We start from the raw sequence: 14,269 nt of genomic DNA, 5'->3' as shown, positions 1-14,269 counted from the left end.
ATGTGTACACATCCTTTTAAAAATGACATCAGGTATGAGTGAGATGGATGGTAAGAGAAAGCAATTGTGGCTGAATCTTCTCTTCCAGAATGAGATGAAAAATTGGTTCATTCTGAAGAGTTTGGAGATGTATTTGATCTTTACACCCGTGGTTCTTGACATGTTTGGGTCAGGGACTCCTTTGAGGAGCTGATAAAAGAGAGAGACCCTTTGTCCCAAAAAACATACAGAGACACAAAATGTGTGTGTTTAATTCCAGAGGCTTCAGAACTCATCCCCTTTGGAAGCCCATCCGTGGACCCCAAGATAAGAAGCCTTTCCCACGGGGGCTGCCTCTGTCTGCCACTCTTCCTGTCCCCATTTTCTTCCAGGGGATTTCAGTGAAAAAAAACATCCTCAGCTTATTTGGAGTACAAAAAAAACTGTCACCCACAGTCTGTCACCCTGGCACCCTCACCATCTGCAGCCTTCAAAGCCCTTGCCCATTCCCACCCCCCGTGGAGCCGTCGTGCACAGGCCTCTTCCCGTAGGGCTGCCGCATGCTGAGCTCTGCCCGAGCACCCTCTTTGGGACTGCCTGACACTGACGCCTGTTATACATAGAAGGGGATGAGGCCCTGAGTGCTCACCTCACTTCTGGCAGAAGACGCTTAGATTTGCTGCCTGTCAGGAAACTCACTCTGAACACAAAAGCATCCTGGGCAAGAGCTGCTCAACCAGAAGGGACGCAGAAGTGTGTAGCTGAAGGTGAGGCAGACAGCACAGCCCACCAACTGGAAGCCACAGCACACTGTTCAGTCGATTCGACTAAAGCAGGCATTTGTCCAGCCACCAACCACATTGACTGAGCCTCCTTTGCGTGGAGAATTGCTTTGGCTTGATGGCACCACGGAGAAAACAATGAAGGCTGGTGACACGAGTCTGGAGGAACCACTCACTCATGACACATGCATGGGACGCTATGTGTGTCAGGCACTGGGCCAGGCTCCCTGGAGTCCCAGGTGAGCCCAACACCTCCCCATCCGCCAGAAGCCCTTGTCCTTCTGCAAGAGGGTGGGACCAGACAATGCTCACACCACAGACCTACTCCACGTGGTTCCACTAACCTCCTGTGAGGCCTTCAGCAAGTTGCTTCCTTCTCTGGAGCCTCATTTTTCTCACTTGTAACATGAGGGTGTCAGACATGAAGATCCAGGAGGTTCTCTTCCAGGTGGTAAAAATTCTCTTGTTCCTTTGGCCTACATACAAAGCTTCTACAGGAACTTTTATTGTGATCTTCAAGCCACTAGATGGCGATTGCACTTAGTTTAGGAGGAATGCTTACTTAGAAGGATTACTGGTGTAAAAAAAAAAAAATCTCCCCAAAAAGTGGGTTGCTTAAAGCAGCTAGGAATTATGTAGAGTTAGATGGATGAAATCGAAATGCAAAGCATCTATTAGTGTCTGCTACCCATATGATAAAATACGCTTCCACAGCCATCAGGCCAACCTGTCTAACTCATCTGTGCTGATTCAGCCACACCATTTCCCGGTGGTGGTTCTGGAGCAGGCATCAGGGTGCTCTGCACCGAGGCCAGGACACCTACTTATAGTTCCAGCTCTTCCTCCACGAGGCTGTGGGACTTGGTGAATCACCCGTCTTCCCTCTGCCTTGGTTTCTGCATCTTTAAAATGGGGAGGGGCTCAACCATACTCTGTGAATTAGCCCTACCTCTAGCATTCTATGGGTCTCTGGATAAGACTGCCAAATGCCAGTAAATAAAGATTTCCAGCACTAAATCTGGAGGAGAATTCCAATATTCTTGACCTCTAGAACAAGAGGAAGAAGGCTTAGTGCTACATACACATTTACAATACAGCATGATGCCACTACTATTACCTGCCCTTTGCCAAATTAAAGGAGACATCTCTTTAAACCTGAAATCTGTTTCTGAGCAAGGGAGCGTGGTGACAGGTCCAACCTATCTGGCAGACAAACTGTCTGACTCCATGACCAGAACTGGGCTCAGGCAAACAGCTCGAATACCAGTAGAAAGTCTTCCAGCTCCTTTGCCAGGTCACCACCATTTCTTTCTCTCTGTTGTTACTCCACACTGGCTTCATTTCCCCCCAGTTCCCTTCCTCCGGGTGCATCAAACTTCACTCTGGTTAGGGGAGAAACCCATGGCTCTCAGAACAGAAAATATCCCTTGCTAGGGCCCATAGCCACAAATGAGCTAGTACCCCGAACTAAAACCATTTTTTTCAAAGTGTAGTCCACTGACTACGTGTATCAGACTCAATCATGCTAAAAATGCAGACTCTGTTCATACCTAGCTCTACGAAGGCCGGATCTCTATGGGGAAGCCTGGAATATGCATTTTCACAAGCATTCAGCTGAGACTGAAGTTTGAGCCCCATTGCCTCACCAGAAGGCTCCTCACTATGGTCAAGGTTAATTGAGTAACAGGCAATTTAGTGGAATTCTAGGCACTGAAACCTAACAGTGTATGATTTGAGAAGACATGCATGGCATTTGTTGAAACAGAAAAAATGTCAAAGAGAGAGGTTCACAGTAGATCACATGGGGCTTCTCTGAGTGGCAGTGCTTTTGTAGAATCCAGGTCTGCTCATCATCCTTAAAGGTGGAGAATTTTACATTTTTCTTCCCAAATTCGTCAGAACCAGGGGCAGCAACTCACTCTAATTAGCCACCTCACAAGAGACTGGTAAATAAACTAGAATATTATTTCATTAATTACAAGGAAAGACAAAACTGCTAAGCAAACTGGAATATTCATGTCAGCATGCCAGCGAGTTGCTCTTTTTTAGAAAAGTCTACATAGGCAGGCAAACTACCATTAGCAGTTGGTTTGATGAGCATGGACTAAGAGCATGGGAATTAGATGATGTTAATGCCTTGAGATGTGGGGACCAGCGACACAACCTCCACCAAAAGGAGAGAGATGAGAACAGACCTGCCATTTAACTAAGCCCCTACTATGGACTGGACACCGTCCCTATTTTTAATCTTGCAGGGATATACTTGGCAAAGGAACAAGAACCTTCTTGCTAGCTGGTCTGAGCACCCTGTGTGTGGAGACCCAATGATAAATCCTTGCTCGTTTTTTTTTTCTTTTGCTATTTTTCATAGACCCTGGTGGCCATTACACGTGTGTCAACTCCATCTTTATTCTGTCCAGTTATAAAACAATTAAACAGGATTCTTGAGACGCACTTAGTCCTACTGACTAATAAAATTTCTTAGGTTAATTTGCTCTGCGAATGGGATTCTAATCCATTACCCGAAGTTCTGTTTGCTTTTTCAACCTAATCTGCATACTTGCTAAATATATATTTTAGCAAAATGAGGCACAACAGAAGAAATATTTGTGTTCCTACTGAACTATGTTCAAATTATGTACGCATTTAATTCTTAGCATCTCTTCCAAAAGCACAATGGAAGCAACCTTAGAGGGAATGGAGGCGACCTATACCTTATTTACGTGCAATGCCCACCTCGCCTGTGCATATCTAACTAGGTTTCCAGCTCAGCTCCAAACTAGGTCACAACGGTGTGCAGAGCCTCCCTGGCATTCCCCATCATCCCATGGGTCCACTTTGTTACCATTAGTCACTTGTCATGTGGGCTTTATTGACGTGATCTGTCCTCTTGAGGTTTATAGGTTAAAATTTTCTTATAATCAACCTAAATTTAGAGGAATGACAAAGCCAGAGATAGCAGATCTATTGAAGGCTTGCTTATCCTTATAACAGCTGCTGGCTGAAATAGAAACACTGGCTTCTCTCCCAAGATTATACATTTAAAATGCAAAATATAATAGTAATAATATAAAGTGGTCAAAGCATTAGAAAAATAATTCTCTTAAGACTTGGTCCCCATGTTCCTATGTCAATGAAGAGAGAACTGAATTATCACATGGAAGAGAGCCGAAGGCACAGATAATACAAAATAACAAATAATTTACCAGACATTTATATTTTCATTTGTAATGCACTTTTAAATTTTACAGTAGAACATGAAAATAGAAGTAGAGTGTTTTGGAAAACACACTTTAGTGTAGGCATTCTCTGATCACACTTTCCTGTCTTTCCAGACCTTCTTTCCAGCCCTCCTCTGACCCTACCTGTTGTCTTCACAAGATCTTCATCAACTTGAGTATTCCGTTTTATCTCACTCTTTCACTTTGCATCAGTCCTTTGCTGCTTTATCTTTTCCCTCTCCTGCCCAGACACCATGATCCATCACTTCAACTACTTTCTACCTAGAAAACCCAGCTTCCTCATCCTTTTGTTCTGCTGTTTCTCCTGTCTTATAAATCCCCAACATTGAATTAACCCAAATGGATCTACCTTCTCCAGCTCTACACACTGGTAGCCAAGCGTTAGAGAAACACACACAGATGGGTAGAATGGTTCATACATTAGGATACACATTTAGGATATCCAGTCTCAAATGGACCCCCAGTTCTTTTAGCCAAACTTGTCTGTTTCACTAGTCAGTTTCCTTTTTCCCCTCTTTGCCATGGTAGATTCAAATTTTTGCCACTTTGCTCATGCTCCCTAGCTCACCTCAAATATCCCCACTCTCTTTAACTGATAAAATTGAGATGACCCAGCATGAAGTCCCTCAGTTCCCTGCCCCTGACTCACAAGTTTATCTGTACCCATATCCTTCCTTTCCTGATGTCTTGGAGGATGGCTGCTTCGAGGCCAGTATCACCACAGTACTCTTGAAATTACCCCATTTCCATCCAGAAATTTGTTCTATCAATGATTCATTTATTCTGTTTCTTCCACTTTTCCCTCCTTCTGGTTTCTTCTCGTTATCACTTTATCATGTTCAAGTCTCTTCAAACCTAAGAAATAATAAAACACCCACCATCCTGCATGCCTCCTCCATCTATCACTCTATGTTTTTTCTCTTTTTATCCAGACTTCTGGGGTCATCTGCATTCAGCTTTGCCACTTTTTGCTGTCCATCCAATCCTCCAACAAATATGATTTAGCTTCTGCCCCTACAAATCCACAGAAACTGCTTATCCTAAAGCCGTCAATGACTTCCTCACTGTTAAAGCCAGTGGACAGTTGGTTCTTTCTTACTTGACTTCTCGGAGATATTTGACATTGTCTGCTTTCCTTTTTGAAATCCTCTTCTCTAACTTACTGTAGGTGTGTAGGCTGCAGGTATTCTAATGACTTTCAAATCATATCTCCAGCCCAACCCTCTCCTTGGAGCTTTAGACACTCATGTCAAACTGCACACCAAATTCTCCAGCTGGATCCAAGGGCAACATATCCAAAATGGCTCTCATTTATTTCTCTCCCAAACCCTTCTTTCTGTGTGCCCCAATTGCCAAGTCAGAAGCCTGGGAGTCATCCTTAACTTCTCCCCCAACCTTGCCCTTATGTAAGCCAATGGTTGCTAAGTTCTTTCTACTTTACTTCTTAATAGGAAGGCCTCCTTTCTGACCTACCTATTAGAAGAATCAACCTACTATTCTCCTACTTCCCATCTCACCTCAGAGAAATCTTATGTGGCAATTAGAATTCTGCAGTTTCCTTACCCTGCTCTTCATAAAGAACTTCCATTCACCGGATGACAACACTGGACTTGGGCAACATGAATCCAGCTGCAGTGAAAGGTGGTAAGTGTCAAGCTGATTTCTCTTTTCATTATTTGTGTTGAACAAATGGGATTTTTTTCAAAGTAGATCATCTTGAATTATGTATCTTTGAGCTCCTTTAACCAGAAAAGTAAAAGAAATAAATGCGTAAATGTTCTGGAGGAGATTGGGCCATGAAAATCATGAAGTCACCTGGTGGAACTATGCCAGATAATTCTAATAAGGAATCTCGGGGCTTCCCTGGTGGCGCAGTGCTTAAGAATCCACCTGCCAATGCAGGGAACACGGGTTCGAACCCTAGTCCGGGAAGATCCCACATGCCGCGGAGCAACGAAGGCCGTGCGCCACAACTACTGAGCCCGCGCTCTAGAGCCCGCGAGCCACAACTACTGACACCCATGCGCCTAGGGCCGGTGCTCAACAACAAGAGAAGCCACCACAATGAGAAGCCTGCACAGCGCAAGGAAGAGTAGCCCCCGCTCGCCGCAACTAGAGGAAGCCCCCACACAGCAACAAAGACCCAATGCAGCCAAAAATTAATTAATTAATTAATTAATTAAAATAAAATAAAATAAAAAAATCTTCAAGTAGTTTATAAAAAAAAAAAAAAGAATGAATCTCATCGGTTCCCTCTGAAATGGAGGAGCTTGGGGTTCTAAACCACAAAGTCCCATCTTTGTGCTCCAAGTGAGATGTGAAGATAAACCAGAGGACAGGAGTGCTCCTGCCACCCACTCATCCATCCTTCTGGCACATATGGGTGGATGATCATGCCACCCCTCACAGCTCTACTCTAGGTCACCACGATGCATTTCCCTAGACCCATCTGGAAGGTGTTTCAGAAGAGAAAGGTCTACAGGACTTCAATATTTGTGGAACATTTCATGTTAATCAGACTCAAGTTTCTGTATCAGAAAACGTTTTAAAGGAGCAAAAATGAACTAAATATCACTCGAGATTCCTTTCAGTCCAAAATTCTATTAATATTTTATGTCAATTATAGCTCAATAAAAAACAGTAAGTTTAAAAATCTGTAAGATTAAAATTGAGGAAAAAAATTCTATGGTCTCTTTAAGTCACCGGTTTTTAACTTTGGTGACAGTGGGCATGGGAGAGGTGTTGCAGACTCCTTTGAGAATACAGTGGAAGATACTGATTCTCTTTTCTGGAAAATGCTTATATATACACACAACTTTCTGTACAATTTCAGAGGTTTCATGCGTCCCAGTTTAAGACCTCCTGTCTGTATCTGGGCACTTACTAGGCATGAATTTGAATGTGACTGAAACTTTTTTTTCAGTAATCAGATAAACAAAATATTCCCACTGAGTACCCCTCAACAATATGACCCAGCTTCTCAAACCTGTTCCTCTTGCATTTCCCAAGGATCTTGCCGTGGACTTCCCTGGGGTGCCCAGCTCTCAGCTCAACGAGAAGACTGTTCCTTGGTTCAGCCAGTGTGTCTTGGACAAAAGCCTTTGCAGGACTTGGTCCTTCTCCTATTTCCATGCCCATGGCTGCAGGATCAGCCACACCAGGAAGGACAGGCCAGATGCTAGCTCTCTGGAGGGACTTTCCTCTCCAGGGGGACACTGAGGGTATTATTAAAGCGACTCCAGGTTTCGAAGCTGGGACAGAAGTGGGATGGAGGAGGGTAGGATGGTTCCAGCTGCTCCCTTCCTGAAGAGACAAGAAAAAATAGGTCTGGCTTAGCCATTGGTTTCAGTCAGGGATGGGGGCCCAGAGAAGGGGAGAACTGGTGCCGTTAAGACAAAGTTTTCGGAGTTTTGGAGGTGCTGGCAGTTGGGCTGAGCAGGACGTGTAGAACTGGAGCTTGTACTAGGGGGTTAGCACTGAAGTTAATATGTTCCTCACACTTAAATGTTCTCCGTGCTCAGATCACTCCACCTCCCTGAAAACATGGAAGAATGTCTGAGGCGCATTATTCTCACTGGTTTATTACCACCATTGCCATGTGGGCTCCAATCTCTTTGTTACTAATACCCACTCCAGTTCCCCACATCCTTCACTTTCTGGGAACTCCCCTCTACATGATTTCCTGGTGGCTGTTTATTTACTACTTGTATTTCCCTACAATTCGAAGGCTTTTTCAAGAATTCCAACAAGTAGTCAAAACTTCTGATTCCTTTCTAATTCCAAGCCGTGAGAAAATATTTTGTATGTCATAACAACTAGGTAAACATAAGTTGCAATTTCTCCAGTTGATGAGAAAGTTCAATTTTGTTTCATGTTATTTCTGCAGAATCACAGAAAACAAAATGTTGGTTGAATTCCATGGGGAAAAACAAGAATTTCAGCAGTTTCACCTAATTCCATTACATCATAAGTTCCCCAATTCACCATTTGTCATAGCATATTGCAAAATGTCACCACCAATTTCCCTATTTTAAATACTATGGAGAAAAGAGAATTTTGTTGGATGCCTGGAGAGAAAGCAGAGGCGAAACTTGTACAAGAGAAGTGTCACATACAGTCATTGTGTGTGCTTGCCTCCTACAAATTCTGATAGGTGCAGAGGAAAGATTTTGACAGTGTTTTTGTTCATGATGTTTATTTTTTTTAAAGAACAAAACTGCCAACTTCAGTTTGCATCATTGAACAAAATGTGTTCAGCGTATTATATAGAACGCAGTACTCATGAAATAGATACTTCCTGTGGATCTCAAGAGTGGGGCCTATCTGCCTAGAACTCCCCACCATATACACACACAGACACACACAGACACACACAGATACACACAGACACACACACACACACACAGACACGCCTTCACTGGCTCATTCCAGGGCATTCTTCATTTTTTACCAGATTGGACAAATGATTATAAGCCCAATGTGGGTGGAAAAGAGACTCCACCACCGAGGACATGGCGCCACCTGTTTGTGAAAACAGGAGGAACAGTGGGAAATTAGCAAGCATACGTTTTCAACAGAAACTATGTCGTTCTCTTCCTGCCCCAATCTCCAGGGCACTGCAGAAGTGGAAGCAGCCCCAGCCTGACGGAAGACTAAACCACTATTCATGTATGAAGCCATATAGTGGTGAAGAGCACAGAATGTCTAGATCTGACTCCTAACTCCAGCAGTTACTACCTGTTGGATCTCACAGATTTCAAATAAATTGTTTAATCTCTTTTTGCCTCAGTTTCTTCATTGGTAAAAGGGAGATTAATAATGAGTAATAATAATATCATATCTGAGGAATAAATAGGATGCATAAGAAATAAATGAGTTGTTACACAGTGGCACCTTGTGCCTAGCACATAGTATGCAGTGTAAAAGTACTTGCTCTTACTGCCTCATATGTTTAAACTATGTTACTAGGACAGGATAATATTTTGAATTACAATCACCATCTTTTAGCAACCCTAAAAGACAGCAATTGTAATTCTAATCTGTGACCCCTTCCCCTTTCACTACCTGGGCCACCATTGGCAAGCGGGAAGTTGACATTGGGCATGATCCCTTGGGAAGAACACTTGCAGAAGCAGCTGCCCTGATGCCTGAGGTTGGAGGAAAGAGATTTAAGTGGTGGTCAGGCCTGGGGTTGAAGGGGGCTCTTTTTTCAGAGGAGGAAGAGATGATGAGCTCCACCCCCATAATGAAAGAAACAGAACCTTGGAAAAGAAATAGCATTTTTTAAAAGGGTGGCCCTTTAAAAACTTCTTGGGCTGGTGGAAAGGAAAAAGCGGTGCCCAGTGGGGACAGAGATGGAGATGGAGAGGGCCCCAGGGGCTTGCCCAGTGGCAGGCCAGTGTGCGTCCTTGACAGCTTGATGTATTTCAGGGCCAGAAACTGCTGACTATCCCTATCTAAGTTAGCACATTCTGTTGGCTGCCTCGTTGTGGGCGTTGAGTTATCCTTTCCTAGCTCCCCGTCTGTATTGTATTCACTTTCCTCCCTTTAAGACACTTCTGTCTGGGTCTGCGTTCTTAATAATGAAGTCAAAATGTCCTGTTGTCAGGGGTTCCAGAAGGGAAAAAAAAGCCCAGCTGATGACCAAGTAGCAGGGAAGGCAGCTGGAATTGCACTGGGAGGGAGGGATAAAGTCAAGCTGCACTCCATGAAACCTGGAAAACTCCATCAGCTTTTCCAGTTTCCCTCCAGTCTCCACATCCCCAAGGACCTCATTGTCCCTAAAGAAAGCCGTTAGTGTGCACAGGCTAATGAGGCCCTCCAGTCACCGGAACAGAGAGGAGCATCGGGGTGTCCATTTCTGCACATGTAGCAACTGGCTGTGGAAACACCTGGTCCTCATAGCCGTCCGGGGCTCCAGCCAGGGCGGTGCTGCCTCCTCCAGCCTGGGCTGCCGGAGGACTCCTGCTTGAAGAGACACTCTGAGGAGTCAGAAGGTGTCTTTGGTGGGTCCTAGCCACCAGCTGGGACTCGTGTTGCCGTCCAGGAGACACTGTCACAGTTTCATCCTTGACAACATATTCCGGGGAGGTCTTCTTGGAAGTGCAAAGGAGGTGTTCATGAAAGCCAAGGTAAAGACACTAGTTGGGAGCCACTGTTTATTTCTGAAATAAGAAATTATTCCCAGATTATGGTAGGGGGACACATGACTGGCACGGCAACCCCCATTTAACCATGGAGTCACCCCCATAGACTAAACTCGTTCAGTTGCTGCCCACATTTTCTCTGATAGAAACCACTCAGTGAATGAGGTAGCCCAATCCTACACTCAGAGAAGCTGCGTAGGAGCCACTCATCTTCCTGTGGAACCTCCCTCTCCAGGGAGTGCTGCACGGCCCTGCCTTGGCAGATTTGTCTCATGAGGGCACCAGGCCATCTCTACCTCCACAGAACATACACCATGAGCTCTAGTCAATACTTTGTAAGTCTTGGGAGTCAACGCATCCACCCAGTGACGCTGTGATTCCAGAGCGGCTACCTCACAACTCTGGGCAGTGCAGGAAGACTTACAAAAAGAACGCAACTTTGCTCTCTACAGGAGTACATAGTTCTATGACAGTTGTAACTATGCATTCACCAGTGGGTGTTCAGGGCTCTTGTACAGCCTCTGTGAGCTGGAGAGCGAGTTTCTCCCTGAGAAACATCCATCCTTGGCCGAAGGTCAGCCCCTGGACCGGCAGGGACGCTCCCAGATAGCACGTGCCTCCCTGAGGGTATGTACTGAGGTGAGCAGCCAGCTTTCTGCAGTGAGGCCCAGCTCTTCTGCTCTCCTTTTTTTCCAGACTGCAGCACAGGCTTAAAAACAACCAAAAAAGGGGTTTAGACTACACAGCACACATGGACATGCACACATGGGACATGGCATATAGAAACCGGGGTCCTGCTGGGCTGCTTCAGCCACACTCCTGGCCGCCAAGGAGGGAGGGTGTCTTCCTGGGCTTTGCCAGTGAGGGGCTCAGGCACCCAGCTCTCCAGCCTGCCAGGAGCTCTGCCAACTGCTCGAGGGTGGGTCCTTTTCAAGAACAATGCTTGGCTCCTCCTCCTCCTTGGGGGGTGTTTTGTCCACTTGTTTCCCCAAGGTCAGCTGGCATAGAGCACATCCTCAGAGGACATGTGTCCCCTAGAATGCCCTGTGTCTCCTCTACCCTCAGAACCTTTCCTCTGGGGCCGAGGGAAAAGCCCCCTCTGCTGATATCTGATGTCAACACCAGCTTCCCACACCAGGTTCTTCCATTCCCAGGTGGGCTGAAGACTTCCCTGGCTCAGACAATAGGGGTCTGAACGTAGCCAAGGTTATGTTACACTTCACTCGTTCCCACATTCATTAGTTCATCAAGTGTTGTGAACCAGAGCAAGTCTGGTACTTAGAACCAGAGCAGTCATGGTAGAAATAAGACTTCAGGTTCAGAAATCCTGGACACTTGGCGTTTTCACTTACTTAAACAGCGTGCTGGAAGAAATGAGTAAAGCGCGCCCCAGCCTGAAGCTGGGTGGCTGCTTCACCCCAGTTCAGTTCTGAGCACACCAGTATTCTGGGTTCTCTTTTTATATTGAGCATCACCCCAAATCCACCCCCTTTCTTTTTCTTTTTAATTAAAAAAAAATTATTTATTTATTTACTTAAATTATTATTATTATTTTTTGATAATAATGGACCATCTTTTTTTAGTCTTTATTGAATTTGTTACAATATTGTTTATGTTTGGGTTTTTTAGCAGGGAGGCATGTGGGATCTTAGCTCCCCGACCAGGGATTGAACTCGCACCCCCTGCATTGGAAGGTGAAGTCTTAACCACTGGACCACCAGGGAAGTCCCTCACCCGCTTTCATCTTTCCAGAAGTTATTTGGGGTATCTACAGGGGAGAGAGTCCCTTGTATTCACAAGTAAACAAACTTATGTGCTGCATTTGAAAAGTGACTCAAGGTTTATTTTTTTTGAAAACCAGGGAAACAACAATAAACACAGATGAAATATAAATCTGAAAAGAGATTCAGATTTTTTTTTTTTCATATCAACACTGTAAAACTGTTTATTTGGGGAAAAAAAACCAAAATTTCTAGAAGAATAAAGTCACATCAGCACCTACCAGAATAACTCCCGCCCACTTGCTCACAATCCAGAGGATTCCCATTTAGGGCCATGGCCTAATTTGCAAAAGATGCTAAACACAAATCAAGTTTTTAACAATGCGTTAATCCCAAGAGATCACACTGGGAGGCCACAGCGTTTCCACCACCTAGAAGTTCAGGCTCCCAGCCTCTTCCAGATCCTTGAGCTTCAGGAAGAGAAGAGAGGGAGGAAATGCCCCCTAGACCCAAGTCCGGGGCAAGGGAATACATTTGGAAAGAAAAGGAGTCATAGCACTTTTTCAGAAGAAGGATAGGGGTATGGCATTGAGGCAGTGAAATAGGTATTTGTATTGGGTGAGTTTTTAACTTTTAGAAGACACGGCACAGAGCTCTTTTGAATTCTGAGGTGTTGGGTTCCTCATCACAGCACGGGAGGCACCTCGGAGGAGATGCAGCCCTGGACTTGGGGTCAGCCTCCAGATGTCTGCAGTGATGGTGCTGAGCAGAGGGAGAGCAGGACCCTACCATCAAGGGGCTCACAAGCCAGGAGGGGAAATGCTTTAAAATCGAACTACAGACACCTACCAGGAGATTCACCCTGACCTGTGCCTCAGAATCTCTAGAGACATTTATTTAAAAAGTCATGCCTAAGCCCCACCTGGTCTTCTGAATCTGAATCTCAAGCTCAGATGTCACCTCTGCTGTCAAGATTTCCTGCAGCCTCCAGACAACATAGCTCCCTCACCTGTATGCCTGTACCTACTTCCATGCTGGGTTTTACCCTCCTTACCTGTGTGTCCACCTGCCCTCCATCTCCCACTGGACCCTGCCTGGTGAGTCTGAGAAATACCTATTATACAACCAGAAGACTTCTTCCAGAAAGTGGTTGGATAGATATTCAAAATTAAAGTTAAGTTTTTACACTAATGATTGGAATCATAGGCGATATTTTCTTTTTAATTGGGATCCGGGCATTCCATTGTCATTTCAGAATTTGGGAGCAGACGTCCTAAGATTGCTGTTATTTACCCTGAGATAGACTCATTAGTCTAGGCAGTGACCATGGCCTAAATCTTTTTCAGCAGCAGGACCAAAAAGTGAGCCCGGGTGAGGGAACAGCTATCAGGCTCTGACTTTCTCTCTTGGCCAATGACTCACCTGCAGCCACATGTGAGGGCCGGCCCAGGCAGTAGATGGGACTGTAAATGTCACCCAATTGCCAATTCTCCCATTTCAGAAAGACCTAGAAATGGAAAAACAGACTATGATAAGCCCTAAAACCATATCACATCTCTTCTCTCCATGCAGTTTATGTTCAATTGCTAATGTCATCAGCTGTGTCATCCAGCAGTGACATATACTGTTTCTCCTCAAAACCCCTCTGGTGGAAAATGTCCCATGAGGTCACCTTCTCAGTCAGCTGAGTCAGGATCACAGAATTCTGGAAATGTAAAGCTGACAGATCTTCCTAATAACAGGAGAACTGTTAACATTTCTTGAGTATCTACTACGGGCCAGCTACCTCATGTATTTTATTTTATTTAATCCTCACACTAACCCTGACACATAGGTTTCATTGTTCTCATATTTTAGATGGAAAAAAACCAAACACTGAGGCTTGGGGAGGCAAAGTGATTTGCCCAAGGTTACACATCTAGTAACCCAGATCCATTATAACCTAAAAGCCTGTTTCTCAAAGTGGGGATCGTGTACAGGCAGCTCGCCCAGAGTCACAGGAAGCCGCTTAAACACGGCACATTCTCTGAAGTGCCAATTTTACTCAATGGTAAATACTTTGAGACTGTTTATATTAAAGAAAACATGCATTTATCATGGAGGAAGAATATGAATTGGCATAAAATTTAAAGAAAAAACTTTAAAAAATTTACACTGGCAAGCTACTTGGGCTTTGTCCCCCAGACCCTTGGGGCCCCTCACCACTTTCCTCTGTCATGAGGAGTATTCCAGTGGAAAGATTTAAAAGCAGAGCCTTAAGTCCCAGCAGAACTCTGAAAGGGCGCCCCCACGTGGAAGGTGGGGAAATGGTTTGCCATCAAACAGCAAAGAGTAGTGGTTGCATTTTGCTGTGAGTCTCAATTTCAACGTCCATCTCTGGAGGAATGTAAATCATACAA

This window comes from Balaenoptera ricei, chromosome 6 (genome assembly GCF_028023285.1).
Source record: "Balaenoptera ricei isolate mBalRic1 chromosome 6, mBalRic1.hap2, whole genome shotgun sequence".
Classification (NCBI taxonomy): Eukaryota; Metazoa; Chordata; class Mammalia; order Artiodactyla; family Balaenopteridae; genus Balaenoptera; species Balaenoptera ricei.
This window is presented reverse-complemented; position numbering follows the sequence as displayed.